The sequence below is a fragment of the Globicephala melas genome, chromosome 20 (genome assembly GCF_963455315.2).
Source record: "Globicephala melas chromosome 20, mGloMel1.2, whole genome shotgun sequence".
Taxonomy (NCBI): Eukaryota; Metazoa; Chordata; class Mammalia; order Artiodactyla; family Delphinidae; genus Globicephala; species Globicephala melas.
The window spans coordinates 31,039,543-31,057,072 of NC_083333.1; the positions used below are offsets into that span (position 1 = coordinate 31,039,543).

Sequence of the window (17,530 nt, forward strand, 5' to 3'; positions counted from 1 at the left end):
GCCTCCCCATAGGCTCCACCTGGGCTGCGCAGCCTCTCCAGGACCTGCCTTGGACCCACAGCAAGGAAGGGCGTTAAGGAGTCCCTCAGTGGATGACTGGGCTCCAGCTCCCATGGCCTCTCGTCTGCCTGCCTGGGGGTGGACACAGCGTCACTGGCTCTGCGCAGTGGGGGTCAGGTCACCTGGACAGAATGCCTGCAGAGACCAGACGTTCCTTTGAGCTCTCCTTCTCCATTTGGCTGGGGCATCTACATCGGTGACCTCTCTCCGAGCAAAGATTCTGGGTGCCCCATACCTCCCAGGAATAACCTAGCCAGATCTTTCAGCCCAGAGGTCTGTTCCACTTCCAGATCTGGAGGGTGGTCCCCATGTGCTTGTGGGGAGATGCTCTGCAGCACTGTTCACGGCCCCGAGGCCAGCCTCCTCTGAATGTGTGTTGCGCCCCATGTGCTGGGACCAGCTTTTCCTGCCCTCAGGTGTCAGGTGGGACCTCGCCCTTGCTGCCAGCCTCCATCCCCCAGCCTGGGGCCCTGGGCTTCACTAGACCTGTGGACCACAGTTTGATTGACACATCTCCCACTTCCCCAGACCCCAGTGATCTGGAAGAGTCCTGGGGGCCGGGGGGCACGGTGCTTCCCACCACAAAGTCTTGTCCTCCTGAAGGAGCACAGACCCAGGCTGGTCCCCTCGTGGGAGGGCAGTCTGCAGCGATCCAAGATACTGAAAACAGGTGACTCTCTGCCCAAGTGTGCAACCTGAGGGCCCCAGTGCTTCCAGAAGGTGGGCTTGGAATAGCCTGTTATATAAGGAGAAACGAGCATTCTCCTGAGAGCCCTTCCCCACCCCACCCCCCAACACACACACACGCCCTGAAGAAAGCAAGCAGTTTAGCTCTTTTCCTCCTGTGGCAGGTGCTGCTGCTCTTGGGCCCAGGGACTGGTCTGAGTGGTCAGCTCAGATGATTGAAGGAGCGGTGTCCATGTGGATCCAGGCACCAGGTGGGAAGAAGGGACTCCGGACACAGCTGGCAGGGGACCTCCTGACGGTGTAACATCACTGCCACTTGTGAACCCCGGCACGGGGCTGCCTTCACTCCCACGGTGATGGAAGGAGGCGCACAGCTACGCAAGACAGTTAGGAGAGGCCAGCAGGTCACACTTGCTCATCTGCTCTCATTCCCCAGTGTAGGAATTTCCAGAGAGAGCAGAAAATAAGGAGCTGGGCGGGGGCACGGAGGAGAGGAGGAAGGAGGGAAAGGGCAGAAAACCTTACACAGGCTCCGAACACCTTTTCAATTGTTCTGTCTTTAGGAAGGTCCTGCGAACACACACGGGATGCTGGGACATGGCCACGTGATGTCCGCGGAGCATGTTCCCGTTGGACGTTGGGTGCCAGGACTGCTGTCCCCACTTCCTGCCCTGCCTGCCTGAAATAGAAAGGTTTAAAAAACCCACCAAGCAACTTCTGCCCTGGCCGGCTCCCCATCTGCAAGGTGGGCAGCAAGGCCTGTGTACACCTGTTCACCGAGCTACCCTCCCCTCCAGCCCTGTGGCCTGCGATCGCCAGCATCAAGGGGAATGTTACCCTGGACCTGCTCTATGCCGGCTCCGGGAGCTGGTATGTGGTTTCCCGGGCTCCACTTTAACTGGGCTCGTCTCTGTTCGGAATTCCGTGTTTCTCTCCACTAGGTCTGTGAGTGCTCGGCGTGGAGACCTTGAGCAGGGTCCCCAGGAAGTGTCCTTCTCAGACTGGACCCCTCCCATCACGCTCTCCCAGCCTCTGTTTTCTCCTGCAGCTCCCAAGCACGCCTGGCCTGTCTCCCACTCAGGAGCCTGGACTCAGGCCCTGGAGGAGGTCCTTCTCCAACCCCAGGGACAGTGCATACTGCCGCCTCCTGGCCCAGCACCTGCAGCTTCCCCCGCAGTACCACTCAGTCTGCGTCCCTTCCCTGTGGAGACGCAGAACCCCCCCTCGACAGGTGCCCTCTGGGACACTGGGGATGCAAGGACCACGAGCACACCAAACCCGAGAGCTAAGTCCAGTCCCTGGAGCCGTCACCTGGCCCAGTTTCTCAGCCCCAACTGTGGGCATCTGGGGCCGGGTCATTCTCTGTCGGTAGGCACTGCTGTGTGCACGGGAGGATGCTTAGCAGCTTCTCTGGCCTCCAGCCACAAGATGCTCATAGCCTCCCCTAGTCGCGACAATCAAAAACATCTCCAGACATTGCACGGTTGCCCCCAGCTGAGTCCAGGGCTCTAACCAGAAAGCCTTACAGGTGACAACCATAACCTAGGTGGTCGTGCTCTCCTGTGGAATGGACAGTGTCAGGGACAGTGGAAGGCAATTCGCCCTGCCTGGGAGGTCAGGAGGGCCTGTGAAGGCCTCACAGAGGGGATGGCAGCGGCACTGGGCCTGGAGGAGGAGCTGGACGTTTACCAGCTGTGAGGAAGGGCAGGGCAGGGAAGATAAGAACAGAGAGGCAGCAGTGTGGGTGGGGCAGCGAGGAGGGAGGGAGGGGCCAGAGGGGACAGGACAGGTCAGGGGCTAGACCTTGAAGGCCTTGGATGTCACAACCAGATGCCACATGTCACCGGTCAGTCCTGACCATCCTTCCAGGAGGCTCCTTGGGCACATTTCCACATCCCCTCCACCTTCTGCCTGGCTTTCCTCCCCTCCATCCTCATTTCCCACTTCACAGCTTTTCTGCCTCATTGGTTGACTAAGGCCTGAGAGCTGAGAGAGGCCCTAGTTAAGCATGAAAGATTGCAGAGCAAGGAAATACTCCCACCCCTATAAGATAAAAAGGGATGAAGTTTAAAAATCAGCTTTGTAATAATAATAGTAAGCAATGAAAATAATCAGTGACTTCCAGAGAGGGGGTGGGTGGGAATAGATGGATGGACGATGGATGAATGGATGGATATACACATACATAAATGGATGAGAGATACATGGATGGGTGAGTGAATGGATAGATAAATACATGATTGATAGATAGATACATACGTACATACATATGTATATACAGATAGATACATGGATGGATGGCTATATATATATATATATATATATATATATATATATATAGAAAAAGAGAGAGAGAGAGAGAGAGAGATAGCAAAACAAATCCTGCATTTTTTCTCTGTACATTCTCCTTTGGGGTTCATTTCAGAAAGGTTGGCCCAGGGCCCTGATGTGTAGTGGTGGCTGAAGAGACAAGTGTCCAAGCCTGGACTAATTCTCACTGGGCAAGAGTGAGGTGGTCTGGATCTGTGGGGAGCAGGCTCCAGCCCAGGGTTCTGCTCATCTCTTGGCAGCACCAAGGCCCCATGACTCTCCCTTTCTGTCCTGCAAAGCCCCTCCAGGCCCTGGGACCAGCCCTGAGCTGAGATGGGCTTGGAGCAGAGTGCCCACACTCCATGTCAAGTCCCGGCCCTGCCACATGCCCCTGCCTGGATAACTGTGCCCACATCCCTGTCTCAGTGTCCTGCCAATGAGGACCTGGCCACTTGCTCTCAGACCTCCCAGCGGGGAGGAGGGGGCTGCTGCTTGCACTCCCCAGATCTCTGTTGTATATGTTGGTCTTTGGGTCTGATCCCACCCCAAGCACACCAGGGGCTGCATGGAGCCTGCCACACTGGACTCCCCACCTCTGCCCACAGCTGGATACAGCCAGATCTGTGACCCCAGGAAGCAGGTTCCTTTCAAGGTTCCAGGGCTTCCTGGTGGGTTCCCCCTCCTCCCAACAGGAAGTGATAATGTGGGCCAAGGAACGTTCCACGTAAGGGGGAGGGCAGCTTGCTGGGCAGAGACAGGAGAAGATGCACGAAGTGGTGGGGGAGAGAGATTCAAGGTCCTCTGCTTACTGAGGTATACCTCCAGACCTGGGCTCCTGTGAGATGCACATCTCACAGGGTGCCCTGAGGATTAAATAAGAACCCAGTGTGAGAATTTTGCACACATGTGCGGGTTGTCCTGCCAACCACAGGCTGTATTTTATCAATCTCTGTACCATCCTATTCTTAGCTCAGGACCCACAGCACCAGGCTGTTTCCTGCCCTTAATGTGCTCCATAAACATTGGAGAGTGAATACTTACACACTTGGATTTCATCCTAACTATGGATGTTACCAGCCCAAGAGATCACCCCACCCTCAATGGTCAACATGGGTGTGTCTGAGACAACAACCCACACCCAGTGGCCAACATGGGTGTGTCTGAGACAACAACCTACACCCAGTGGCCAACATGCGTGTATCTGAGACATCACCCCACCCACACAGAGGAAAGAGTAGAGATTGTTACCAGCAAATTTGGCAGGCTGGTGGAGGTGGGGTGGTGATTGGGAGTGGGGTGTCTTCACTCAGTAGCTCATCTCTAGTGTACTGGGCCCTCTATATGAAATGTCATAGCATTATATAAAGAGGCTCATCAGATTTCACAGGTGATGGTATTAAAATTCATCTCATCCAATCCACTCCCCACCAACACACACGTGCACCTCACGTTAGAATCCCTTCCCCCACATCCCCACCAAGTGCTTCTCAAACCTGGGCACCACCCCCACCCACCGCCTTAAGCCCCTCAAGGAAACATGGTGATGAGATGGGGGTAGCTGAGTAAGCATATACAGCATTTCTAAAGCGTTTCGGCCGAAGTACTTTAGAGAAATAGGACTGTTACGTCACAACCAACAAGGGCATATCGTGGATGAGACGTAAGATCTGCATGAATTTTTAAGATAACAAGACATCAAAGAAATGTCAGGTTTCCTTGGACCCCTTCTGGCAACAGATGCCCAGTCTTTCAGGGGCGCAGGTTTAATATTCCTGCCCTTTTGGAGTCTTCAGAGGAAAAATTCATACCTCCAGTGGAATACGGTGTGCTCTCTATCATCCAAGACAAGCCATTTAATCTCCCTTTTCCTGAGCACAGCCTACCGCATACAGGTGCATGTTCCACCTCTGGGATGCACCATCACATTAAAGAAATTATAACCAGCCCTTCCTTTAGACTCAGAAAACGAGAAAAACTCACTCAAATTAATTTCTTCATAGAAGATAAAATAAGGCTTGTACCTGCCTCAGCGAAAATGCCTCCTGAAAATGCCTGCCTTTACCACGCAGTCTGGGGCACTTCGTCATGGCAGCCCAAGTAAACGAATGCACCCTCACACATGATCACATTCCAAACAAGGATGCTGCTCTGGGTACACCAGTCAGCCACACAGCTTATTCAAACTTCACCAGTTTTGTGATCTGACTCATGTATCCTCTGTATCTGTGCTTCTCAAACCCTGTGGCAAAGAACTCACTCTTTTACTTCTAATTTACTGCAGACCTACATTTTGGGTTTTTGTTTTTTAAAGCTATAAAAATGGGATTACTGGAAGAATGGAATAAAAAGACATACAAAATACAAAGCCCAATTTCTTATTATTAGGTTCAGTAGACACAAAATCAGACAGAAAACTGCTCTTTCACATTGGCTGTAAAAGGTTCTAAATGAATACTTCCATCCTCATCTTGCAGAGACCAGGGCAGCAGCTCACAGGCAGGCACTGGTCCTTGGACCTCACTCTGAGTAGCTCTGATTTGGATCCTAGAGACACGTGAGCCAGTGTTGTCACCAGGGAGCAGCTGTGGGATCACATTCTAGATGGCCCCGTGCTAACCATTCCTCTGTAGCTCAGTTTCCTCAGGGAACCTAGCTTACAGGGTCATTGTGAGGATTAACAGAGACGAGGACCTTGGCTAAGATACCTGAAACGTGTCGGCTGGACCAATATCCAAGCCCCAAGTACTGCTTTAGAGGCTCCAGGCCCAGGGGCGTCTCCCACGTGAGGCTGTTTCATGAGTGTGCTGTTTGATCTTTGTTGAACTTGGGTTTGTCTTCTGATTGCTTCCAGGTCCTTCCGGGATGCTGGCATCCTGATGAACCCCCACTGGTAGCTGCAGGTGGCCACACCCTGCGAGCTTCCTGCAATTCCAGCAGTTACCCAGCCACACTCAGCGACACAAGGTCACTCAAAACACCATCTGTCCATGCGTCACCTCCTTTCCCGCCTCAAGGAAAAAGAGAAAAAGGATTCTGTTCCACCTCCATGTTTTCTCCCCCCACTCCGCACACACCCCCCACTAAAGTTAAGCTTGTCTCGACCTCTACTTCTAAATGAATTTTTCTTCCTGAGGCATTTGCTGACACTCTTTCTGTTCTTTGCCCCTCAGAACACCGATGTCTTTGAAAACACCAGGCCTGGGAATACTTAATGTATCCTTGCAAATCGGATAAAAAAAATAATTTTCTCCCAATCCATAAAAATCCCCACTCATCTGTTTGCCCTTTGAGGGGAATTCACTGCCACGTCAACGCAGAAGAACAAAGTAAGGCTTCTATGGAATCAGACCCAGGGGCCTAGGCCAGTGCCCGTCCGGCAGTGGGACCAGCAAGCACACGTCAACTTCCGGGTTAGGTCGGCTCACAAACCCTCATGGCCCCCAGTAGCCCATTTTGAATCTCGAATCAGTGGATTTGTACAAATCCATGTAGAACCTCTCACACGTCTCTGTCCAGGACTTGTCCTTGAAGCCCGAAGTCCTTTACAGGAACTGCACGTGATGCGTGCACAAGTGTGTCAGCATAGCACGCTGAAACACAAAAACTTGTCCCTCCCTCCTCTCCACGCACCTGCCTGCTGCTGTTGCTGGTGATAATCTTTTACAGCTCGGACCAGATGACACGGCCCTGATACCGATGGCCCGTAATCTCACGGGAAGATGCACCACGTGCACATGAAGGTGACTGCGGACGGCGTTTTCCGTTCTCCGAGGAGGATGCCCCACCCATGTTGGACTTTTGTATCCGTAGACTTCAGTGCAGCTGGTACCAGGCCGTTTGCAGCCTCAGCTCCCCCTCGTCCCCTGACACCTTTGTTCCTTTCTCTACTGGCCTCCCCCAGTCCTGGATTCTCACTCCCGCACTTCATCCTCCGGTAGCCTGCTGCGCTCCTCAGGCTTCAGAGCCTCCACATTTCTAACCCCCAGCGCTGCTACGTGCCGTCCACCTCCTTCCCCCGAGGCCTCTCTCCCTCACCTTCCCATCCCTTCCTTTGGGCCTCCCAAGCCTCCAGGGAGACCCTCACTGGCCCGGTTCTGAAACAGCTCCCAAGACGTGCGGCAGGAACTGTTTACTTTTAGTTTGCTCTCAAGACCAGTCTCAACAGTGGACTGATGACACAGAAAGGACCTCAGCCAAAAGCACCCGGCACTGCTGCCCCCCCTTGAATTACAGAGGACCTATGACCTTGGGTTGGGGTTTTCAAGAAGCCCCTCTTATAGCTTGAGGGTTCTGGCCTTCCTAATTGGCCTATGGGTACATTCTTATCATTGTCTTTAAAATGACTAATGATGGTACTTCTGGGTGGGGGACAAGCAGAGTTCACGGTGTCTGGGCTCACCTTCCTCCCCGTAGTCTTGGTGGATACAGTAGGTAGAATTGTGTCCCCCCAAAAGGATATCTTGAGATCCTCACCCCAAGTACCTGTAACTGTGACCTTATTTGGACTTAGGGTCTTTGCAGATGTGATCAAGTTAAGAGGAGGTCCTCCTGCAGTAGGGTGGCCCTAATCCACAGCCGGAGTCTTCATAAAGTGAGGGAAACTTGGACATACACAGAGGGGCACGGTGTGTCAAGACTCAGGGACAGACAGACACCGAGGGGAGAAGTCACGTGGTGACGGAAGCAGAGACTGGAATGATGTGTCTGCCAGCCAAGGAACGCCGAGGGCTGCCAGTGACCACAGAATCTGGAGAGAGAACGGGCCCTGCTGGCACCTTGATTGCAGACCTCCAGCCCCCAGAAGTGTGAGAGAATAAATATCTGTTGTTTCAAGGCCCGCCGTTTTGTGGTCCTTTGTTGCCACAGCCCCAGGACTCGTCCACAGAGCATCTGAATCTGGAGCCCCCCACACACACACACAGGTTCCCCATCTCAAAGCCCTGGGCTCTGATGAGACGGCTGCCAATCCCTGCCACTCTTCTCAGACTATTTCCATCCTGGGAGCAGCCAGCATTGCTTCCCTTCCAGCCCCAGAGCTGAAGCTACATCTGGAAACTCTTCTCACCCTTAATTGTTCTTAATGCTTTAACACACTGAGTGACTAATGGGCTCTAATTGGACAGCCCCGTCGCCGTCGCCGAGGGGGTGCTCTGACAGCACCCTCCGCCACCCGCCCAGCCTCCTGGGTTGCTCACTCCCAGAGTTCAAAGGTCACCAACAAAAAATACTGGCCTGTTCTCCCATTTTTAAAAAGATGTCACACCAGTGCCAGTAAGCGGTTTCATCCTTCAACCAACAAACATGAGGCAAAGAAAAGGAGAGCAAAAAACCAAAAGCAGATGGGACAGCATATCACCAGTGCCACCGAGGTTTGTGACACCTGTCTTGGACAGAAAGAAGGGTTCTTGGAGGCAAACCTGGCACTAGTGAACGTTAAAGAGGCTGGAAGATTCCAGCCACAGAGAAACAGGGTCCAGGCCTTCCCCACGCAATCAGAGGAAAGGAGAGGGGAGAGAGAGAAAGAGAGACAGAGAGAGAGAGATAGGGAGAGAATGAATATAAGGAGAGGGTTCCAGACTCTTCCCCCTTCCTCATGGGCGCATCCCCAGAACGTGTTCTAGTAGTAAATGTTCAGAAGGAAGGATTAAAGCTGACCTCAGTGCTCTCCCAAGTCTTCTTTTCCAAACACATTTAGCAATAGAAGAGCAACCACAGGTATTTCTAGAAAGACTCATCTTTCCTTTCAAAAGCTGGCTCAAGCTAAAGTCTTCAAATTAAAATATCAGGCATGAGAAGCAAATAAGATGCCTCTGCAAGAAGGGAGAAACACCAGCCTCATCGTTCAGGTGCGTATTACCTGTTCCACCCAGCAGCCACCGGGACTTCCTCATGCGTGGCAGGAATGTAATAACTGCAAGTGTCAGAGAAACATCCCATTAGCTTCTGGTGTAACTAGATAAAGTCACGCTCTCCCTCTCCCCACCACCGGGGAGACATTTACCTCGATGCTCTAGAAAGCTCTGTGTGCATTAATATTGCTGATGCGGGCAGGCTTGGCTACGGCTTGGCCCCCCGAGGGTGCCATGTGATGGATTCCAGTTTAACAGCTTTTAAAAACAAGCAGACAAGAGACGAGCGTGATGGATGGTGCAGGAAGCACGCTCATTCGGGAATGATTTATGGGAAGAGTCGCATGTTGCCGCTCAGGGGTCCATCCCCTAGGCTGGGAACTGGGGTAGACAGATGGGCTCTAATATCGTTGGGGGGGGGACAACAGCCTGAAGTGCTAGCTGCACAGCCACGACACGCTCATGCCTGACCCAACACGCGTGGGGCAGCCCCCGCTTCGGCCACGCGCTCTCCTCTGTACTTGAAAAAGTGCGACTGGCCCAGCCCAAAGCCATTCTTCTTGGGTGTGGACTTTCCCCTTCTCTCGCCCCTGCAGGTTTTAGGAGCACCCTCTGAGGGACCAGAGGTCAGAGCAGAAGACTTTGTCCATCTCTCAGCTCCAGAACAAAGGTGCTCCCCCACCCCAAAAAACATCTGGAGAAGGAACAGCCAGCTGTGCCCTCTGCTCTGTCTGAGTGACCGTGATGCACAGCACCGAGGGTTGGAAGGAGTCAGACCGTCCAATGAGAGTGGCGACGGGGAGGGGAGAGAGAAAGGGGAGGGTCGCGGATAGAAGAGTGTGTGATGCCCACTGCGAGTTTCTGTTCTGGATACTGGCAGGCGGGTCCTGCCCCGTTGGTCTAGAGCACGCATCTGTCCCCGGCTTCTGCCACTGCACATAAGAGACAAATCTCATTTTGCAGCAGATAAATTTCCACCCATGTTTTTAATAAGAACTCAGAACTTACAGTAAAATCCAAATCAAATCCATATTTAAAGGTTGAGCCTCAGAATGGGATGTAATTTATGGGACCCTTTCCAAGGCAGAGGAAGGGAGCCAGGGATGGAACAATGTCTTGGGAGGAAACAGCTTCCTCCCGCGCCCTCCTCTGACCCCTTCCTGCCCCCACCTGACCCCAGGGCTCCATCGAGGATGCGTCTGCAGCGATGGGGAGCTACACTAGACAGTCCCACATGCCACAGGAGCTGGAACAGCCCGCTCACCAGAGCAGAAGCTCCTGTGTGCCCTTCTGTGCAGTTTCTCCATCACCGATCCCAGAGTACCCCTAGGGAGCACTTTCTCCAGGCAACCTTCCACTGCAAGAGGGCATGGAAGACGTATATATGCAGGGGCTCCATACGTGCCTGTGTTGGCGCCTCTCCCCAGCACCGTCATCCCCCAAACCTCTATCCCCCAGGTCGACTTGTCTCCAAAACGCCTGTTCCTGCTGCTGGTGATTAAGTCACGGATGAGGGGGCCCCTGGGGGAGAGAAACCAGATGGGATGCCTGCTGCCCCATGCCTCATTTTCTTTTCAGCCTCAGCTCTGGAAGCATGGGGGCACCTGGAGGGTGGGTTTGGCAGCCCCCTCTGAAGCCTGCATCTGGATCCCACTGAGGAGAGTGGGAGCACCGCCACTGGGTGGGAGGGTGTCTGCAGGGGCTCAGCAGCCGGCACGCCTGACCGCTGATCAATGTGCCTGGCCCTCTCCCTTCAGACCCATCACCCACCTGAAGGTGATCAGAAGGTGATACACAGGGCCCAGCTGCCTCTGCAGGCTTCAATGCTGCTCAGGGTGAACGGGACGTGAGGGTCTTCCCTTTGATGCTTCTCTCCCCTGGGCTTCACCCCACTGGGAGGGAGAAGACCCTTGATGCACATTCCCTAAGCATGCCTTCGGAAGCCACAAGGGGACAGAAAGGGCGTGTGTACCCAGAAGCCGCTCCGGGTGGAAAGGAGCTTGCGTAGCCACTCCTCTGAGCCCCAAATTCCCGGCCCTGCCATCGGGATCGGCCAGTCTAGTGCTTTCAGCTTCCACAACACCAAGGATTTACCTTTTGAGGAGAATGCTCGTTCTCAAACCCACAGAAAGGCAAGGCTGGGGCCTGCAACCTCCTTCAAGGAGGCAGCAAGGAGAAGTACCCTCCGAGGGATCACAGAGCTGATCCACAGTCACCTGCCCTCAGGATGTGGGCACCCTGCTGCCCTTCCCCCAGGGACAGAGCCAGGTGCACTTGCTCAGAACCAGGAGCCTGAGATTAAGGGGATGGTGCATGACCCTAGGGGTTATCTGGCTTACGCTGAGGTCAGCCCCAAATCATGTGTCCAGTGAGGGTGCTTCAGAGAGCTGGCAAGGCTGGTATCTCGGTGCGTGCAGTGACGAGTGACGAAGGGGCTGCGGAGGATGGCGCCCTGGCACTGGTTTTATGGCAACGCTGTGAGGAGCCCCAGAGAGGAAGCTTCAGAAGGTCCTGGGGGATTGAGACTTTCTGATCGGTCATGAGGACTTGCTCCTCTGTCCCAGTGTGGTCTGGGGCATATGTTCTTCCTTTCCGGGCTCTCTAAGTGGTCTCCAGTGGTTTAGGGAACGGAATGACAGCATGATTTCAGCGTAGAAGAGGGGTTGTTCAACATACTCATCTCCAACACGTCCCCAGACCCACACCTTTCTCATCCCAGGTCCACGGCACAGTCACCCTTCCCTGGGAGAAGGAGCATCCTCCTTGCTGGTCCCCCTGCTTCTGCTCTGACCTCCCTTCCCTGTTTGTCCCCCACCCAGAAGGCAACGTCATCTTCATACAACTCAAATCAGGTCATTCATCCCTTGCTCAGAGCCCTTCAATGGCTCCTACCATCCTTAAGACAAAATCCAAAATCCTTAACCCTGACTTAAAAGCTTCTGAACGTAGCCTGGTCACTCTCTACCTCACCTCCTTCCATGCCCTGCTCACCCACTCCACCCTGGCAGACCAGCCTTCCTGCTGTTTTTCCAATGTGCCTGTGCGTCACTGCCTCAGGGCCTTTGTATTTGCCGCTCCCCCGCCTGGACCTCTGCCCTCAGAGCTCTGCCAGGTGGCCTCCTTCAACCTCTGCTCACACCAGCACCCGGGGCCGCCCTGACTGCCTGCGTGCTCAGCAGCCTCCACGGTTCTCAATTACCCCCGCCCACCTCATTTTCTTCATAGCCGTGTCACTACCTGACGTTGCTCTAAAAAAGCATCTGTTTACCCTCCACGTCCCCGCTAGAAGATAAACACTACGAGGGCAAGAACTTGGTGTGTCTCTACTGCATCTCCAGACCCACACCTGGGCTCGGCACCTGGAGGGGCTCAGGAATGGTTGGATGACTGAATGCAGACCAGTCAGTGGACCCACCAGCCCACTGAAGAAAAGGACCCAAATGCTCTGAGGCAGGAAGATAATCGATTTGCGTCACGAAAAGAACACAAGCAGTGCCTTCCTGGAGATCCACCAGTGTCGTCTGTAGAATCTGATTCCATGGATTCTAAAATGGGCATCTTTTAAGGAGCATTAGAGAGACCAGCCTGTGTTCCGGTCTCTTTGCAGAACTCTTGTTGGTATCTTTCCGACTACGGGGTATGGGGGCTCTGGTCTTTCCTGCCCTGGATGACATGGACCCACCAGCTTTGCGCATTTTCTCAGCAGGGAGCGGGGCTGCACGGGTGTAATAACGAATTTTTCTGGTTTCTGTCCCTGGTACATGAGAGGTAACCTCTAAAACCCATGGAATTCCTGAAAGATGGGAGTGCCTTTTGAGATTCAAGTCCCTTCAGACCACAGCTGACTTTATGCTAACCAGGTGACTCAGGTACACCCTCAGATAGCTTCAAGGAAGGGGTACTGGTTAGAGGTTTGGTATTTTCACTTCCCACCTCAGGGGAGGGAAGAGTTGCTAAAGACTGAGTTCAACCACGTGGCCAATGACATAATAAGACCCCAGTAAAACTCTGGACACCCAAAGCTCGGGACCTTGGTGGTTGATACACACATGGATGTTCTGGGAGGGTGAGCTGCCCTAACTCTATCGGGAGAGGGCATGAGGCTCCAAGTCTGTCCGGCGCCCTCCCAGACCCCTCCTATGTGTATCTTTATAATAAAACTACTTGTAAGTATAGCACTTTCTTGAGCTCTGCAAGCTGTTCTAACAAATTATCAAAACTGAGGGGGTTGTAGGAACCCTCGAATCTGTAGCCAGTGGTCAGAAGTGCAAGTGGCCCTGAGACTTGCAGCTGAAGTGGGGCAGTCTTGTGGGAGGATGGGCCCTAAGCCTCTGGGGTCTGCCAATAACTCTAGGTGGCGAGTGCCAGGGTTGAAGTACAGTCCAGCCACTGGAGGGGGGAACAGGGCAATCACCGAGTCCCCTCTAGAGCCAGATGAAGGCATCAGAGCCCATCACTGGTTACAGGGGAATGTGCACAGCAGGACACGGAACCGTGCAGGGGAGGGTCAGACCCCGACCTTGGCCTCTAGGCATTTTGTGCTGACACTGGACAATGGACACAACCCTGTCCACCTTCCTTCCTGGGATAACAACTTCACGGCCAGGCTGATGGATTTCAGCAGCCACTCCTTACAAAATCCCACCCAAGGCATTCCTGGGGATCTGCTGATTCTCCCTATCCTACTCCCTGAAGCCACAGAAGACACCACAATCAGCAAACCAGAGCCAGCAGAAGAAGGTCCCTGCAATTCCCTCATGTAAAATAAAATCGCCGCAATAAGATGTTTTTCCACCACAAGTGCAAACTCCGAGGATGGGTGTGGTGGGCCGGTGGCGCCTTACCTGGTAGTGGAAGGTGAGGTCTGTTGTGCGGTAGCAAGGAGGCCCCCTGGGGTTCTTTCTGGGACTCTCTTGGGGTGGAGGGTTACTAGGGAAGGCGAGTACCAGCAGGAAAAGCTTCAGGATCTCAGAGACAGGCTTCCAACCTGAAGGAAAAGAAAAGAAAAAAGGTTAAATGCCTTTGGAGCAAACATCCGTTTTTTGATATGAAACAAACATTGGTGTTAATAAACAAGAGAAGAGAGAGCAGCTTCAAGGCCAGTTGGTTGCCACCAGGGATCACACCCCAGGGGAATAAGGGGAACCTTGTAGAAAACAAATCATTAGAACCCAACTGCTGCCTGGGGTGTGACGTCCTCTGCTGCTTGCCCAGCTCTCTTGCTGTGGAGCCCTGAGCCCTGCAATTCTTTGACCCCTCTGTGCTGGTCCCAAACCACCTTGTCTCATGCCCTCTCCTGCTCTTACTTCCCGCCTCACCCAGTTCAGATTCCAGGACCTATCCCTGCCACCACCACGGCAACTGCCTTGTCCCTCTCTTTTTAACAGATTCCTCAGGTGTTTTCAGTCTCCTGATGCATCCCTCCAAAGGTGTCCTACTTCACTGGGAGGAAACACCCAGATTTGCCTGCAAGCCGGGTCAATCCAGGTTTGGGGACTCTGAAGCGTATACGATTTAGGGGGCTTTCTAAGAAAATAAGACAAGATGGTGGATGCAAAAGTAAGATGCAGGGTCTTACACGGGGCCCATGGGTGCATAACTTCATGGTAAATCCTCCTCTACCCACAGGACCCTAAGCAGTCTGGCCTCCTGCTGCACCACTGGCCCCTCCTCCAACCATTCCCCACCCCCTGCAGCCCCTGGGCCTCCTGGCTGTCCCTCCACACTCAAGCACCTGCATCCCCCCTACATCAAGCCTTTGCACCAGCTGTTACACGGATAATTTCCCAGAAATTATCGAATCTGGTGTCACACAAATGCACTTGTTTCCTGTGGTCTTTCTTTGCCCCTCCCCCACCCCGGAATGCCAGCGTCCTGCGGGCACTTGATCTGTTTTATTCAACTCCATCTCCAGGGCCTGGAACACGCCTGGCACATCATTGCAGCTCACTCAGTATTCGTCGAGTGAATAAATGAATGAATGAAAGAACCACCCCCCCCTTTTATTCTCCTGTTTCACACTCTTAGGTTTACTTAGAAGAGACTCCCGTGTCAGTCTCTAGAGCAGGAATTCCCAGGAAACAGAAGGGAGCTGGTTGTTTCTGTTCATTTTGTTGGTGGTGTCCGGTTGGGTTTTGCAGGGGTAGGAGGCACCTGGGCCTTGAATTTTTTTTTTTTTTTTTTTTTTTTTTGCTTACTTTACTCTAACCGAGTGTGAGTGCCATCAGGCAAACAGGACACAAAACCATTTAGGGGATCCATTCTGCTCATCCTGCAGACTGGCTTTGGGCCAGGGTTGTGAGATCATGTTGTCCAGGGAATGGTTGAGCTCTGCCCCACCCCACCCCCAGTGGAAAGGCCCCCATTGGCACATCCCCAGAAATCTCACAACAGAGATTTTTTAAAATAATAAAGAAAAAATTACCAGTTTTTTTATTTTTCTAAAATCTGGTTACTTAAGGGAGCACTGCCCCATCCCAAATGGCAGGGCCAAACTCACAGAGCGCTGCCAACTGCAGAGACATGCCCGGGCACATGTGCCTTTCCAGTGACCATCCGTGCCATGCACAGAGCCAGGAGCTGGGCATGGGAGAGGCCAGGAACAGCCCTGAGCTCCACAGGCCACTTTTCAAGGGGAGAAACAAGTGTGTGATCTGATTCTCCTAGGTCAGTGGGCTAAATGCAATGAGAGGGCTGGCTGGGGGAGGGGCTGGGGGAGAAAGAGGGGCTCAGGCGGAAGTGGAGGGAGCCCAGGTAGAGGCGGCTCCAGGTGGTAACCCCAGTGGCGGGGCTAGAAGGCAGGTAGCCTGGCTTCTCTTACAACTAACCGCGTGATTCTCAGCAGCCGGCATAAAAGGCAAGGGCTGCTGTTCATTTTCTCCCAGACCCGCTGGAACAGGAGCCACGTAGGGCTGTGGATGCTCCCCAGCCAGGCACCACCCCCCGTGTCCCCGGTACCTAAACCTGGGCAAGAAAGTGACAAAGGAAAGGGCGCAAAAATAGGGGGGACAGGCAGTAAGAATCCAAGGGATGCCCCCAAACTCCTCCAGTCCCCAGCACCCTGATCGTTATGGACGATCCCCAAATCCAGGCCACCTTCTCCAGGGGCAAATGTCTCCGCATCCCCCACCCACTTGGCGCCCTAACTCTGCCCCACACGCAGTGTCTGCCGAGAGCAGGGCCAGGGCCCGAGGGGGGCCCCTCTCCCCGCTTCATTTGTTTTCCTCCACCCGAGCTGAATGGGAGATTACCTAATAGCTTGTCCCTGATTGCAGTGGCACATTTTCCCTCACTCCACAGTAGGAAACACCATCCATCACCCACAGAGCAGAAGCCAGGCCCGCAGTTTCAGGGACCACAGGGCTCACCCAGATGGGGCGCCCCAGCTCCCGGGATGCCAGGGGAAGGAACTGGTCCCATCCTGCCCACAGAGCCCAGCGTGGGTGGAGGCAAAAGGCCAAGCAATGAAGTCGCCAGGATGCCTCTCTCAAGGCCCACAAGGTTGGCTCGGTTGATAAGGCAAAAAGAAAAGAGCAGAAGGCCAAGCCTGCCCAGGGCCAGGCTCAGGGTCAAGGCTATATATAGCCTGTCATCTCGGACTCTGGGCTCTGAGGCAAAAGGGTTGGCTAGGTCGCAGGAGCGATCTGCGTCTTCCTCATTCTCGGAATTATATTTCTTGCGCCCGACCATGTACCAAGCTCGGTGCCAGGCACCCGTGGTTCCAGGCTTTGCCAGAGCACACCCTGCGCAGGAGGCAGGCAGGGGCCTCCCACTGCTGCCCTGCAATCTGCGAGGCCTCCTCGCCCCTCCCACTGCAGGGAGGCAGGCAGAGGGGGAGGATTCTGCGGCCCCACCCCCACCGCTGCCCACACCCATTCCAGAACCCCAGGGTCACCAGGGCGCAAGGGCTCACTGTGGGCCAGGACTCTTCCCTGCTCCCCCTACCTGCTTCAGGATCCACACCCCTGGCATTAGTGGCGGGTGCCCTCAAAATAATTTGGGGATTGACAGAGGCTTATATCCCAGGAAGGCTGGAGATGTGATATACAGAAGGCCCTGGATCTGGAAAGTGCCAAGGGCGAGGGCAGGGAGCCTGGGCGGGAGGGAGGGCTGAGTCTCAGCGGGCATTAAAGAGCCCATTCCCACTGCCTGCTTCCCCACATCTCAGCTGGGAACTGAAGTCTCCCAGGCCTGGGAGTGGCCCAGTCTGACTACTCCAGCCCACGGCAGCTGCTGAGCCAGCCCGGCTCCCAGCTTTGCTCCCAAGGAGGCAGGAAGCTGGGGGCTGCCTTTTGTGCTCCGGCCCCAAAAGGCCTCCTGTTGGATTCTTGCCACTGGGGAGAGAAGATGGAAAAATTAACACCTGGGCTTTTAAAAGGTGTCTTCTGCAAAAAATAAGCCAACACAGAAAGGGGCACAGGCCCCAGCGGAGGCTCCTTCAAGAACAGACTTGCATGGATGACAAGGTCCTCTGGCCACCCTCAAACTCCAACCCTTCTGACGAGCAGTTACACAGCCAGGGACTGGGCAGTCAGCCCCTCCATTCCTCTCTGAGGGCCCCTGTCCTCTGCCCACCGTGCAGCTGGACTCTGTCCCGAGGGGCTGAGCAGAGGGGTCCAGGAGGA

General features: G+C 54.0%; 1 protein-coding gene across 9 annotated transcripts in view; it reads right to left on the reverse strand.

The window, feature by feature from the left end:
* Positions 1-17,530, reverse strand: part of RBFOX3 (RNA binding fox-1 homolog 3) — a 447,315-nt gene that overhangs the window by 318,111 nt on the left and 111,674 nt on the right. For all 9 annotated transcript variants that reach the window (XM_060290530.1, XM_030837899.2, XM_060290529.1 and 6 more), the window contains exon 2: positions 13,751-13,893. The gene's annotated coding sequence lies outside the window, so the exon portion shown is untranslated. The remainder of the gene's footprint in view (positions 1-13,750; positions 13,894-17,530) is intronic.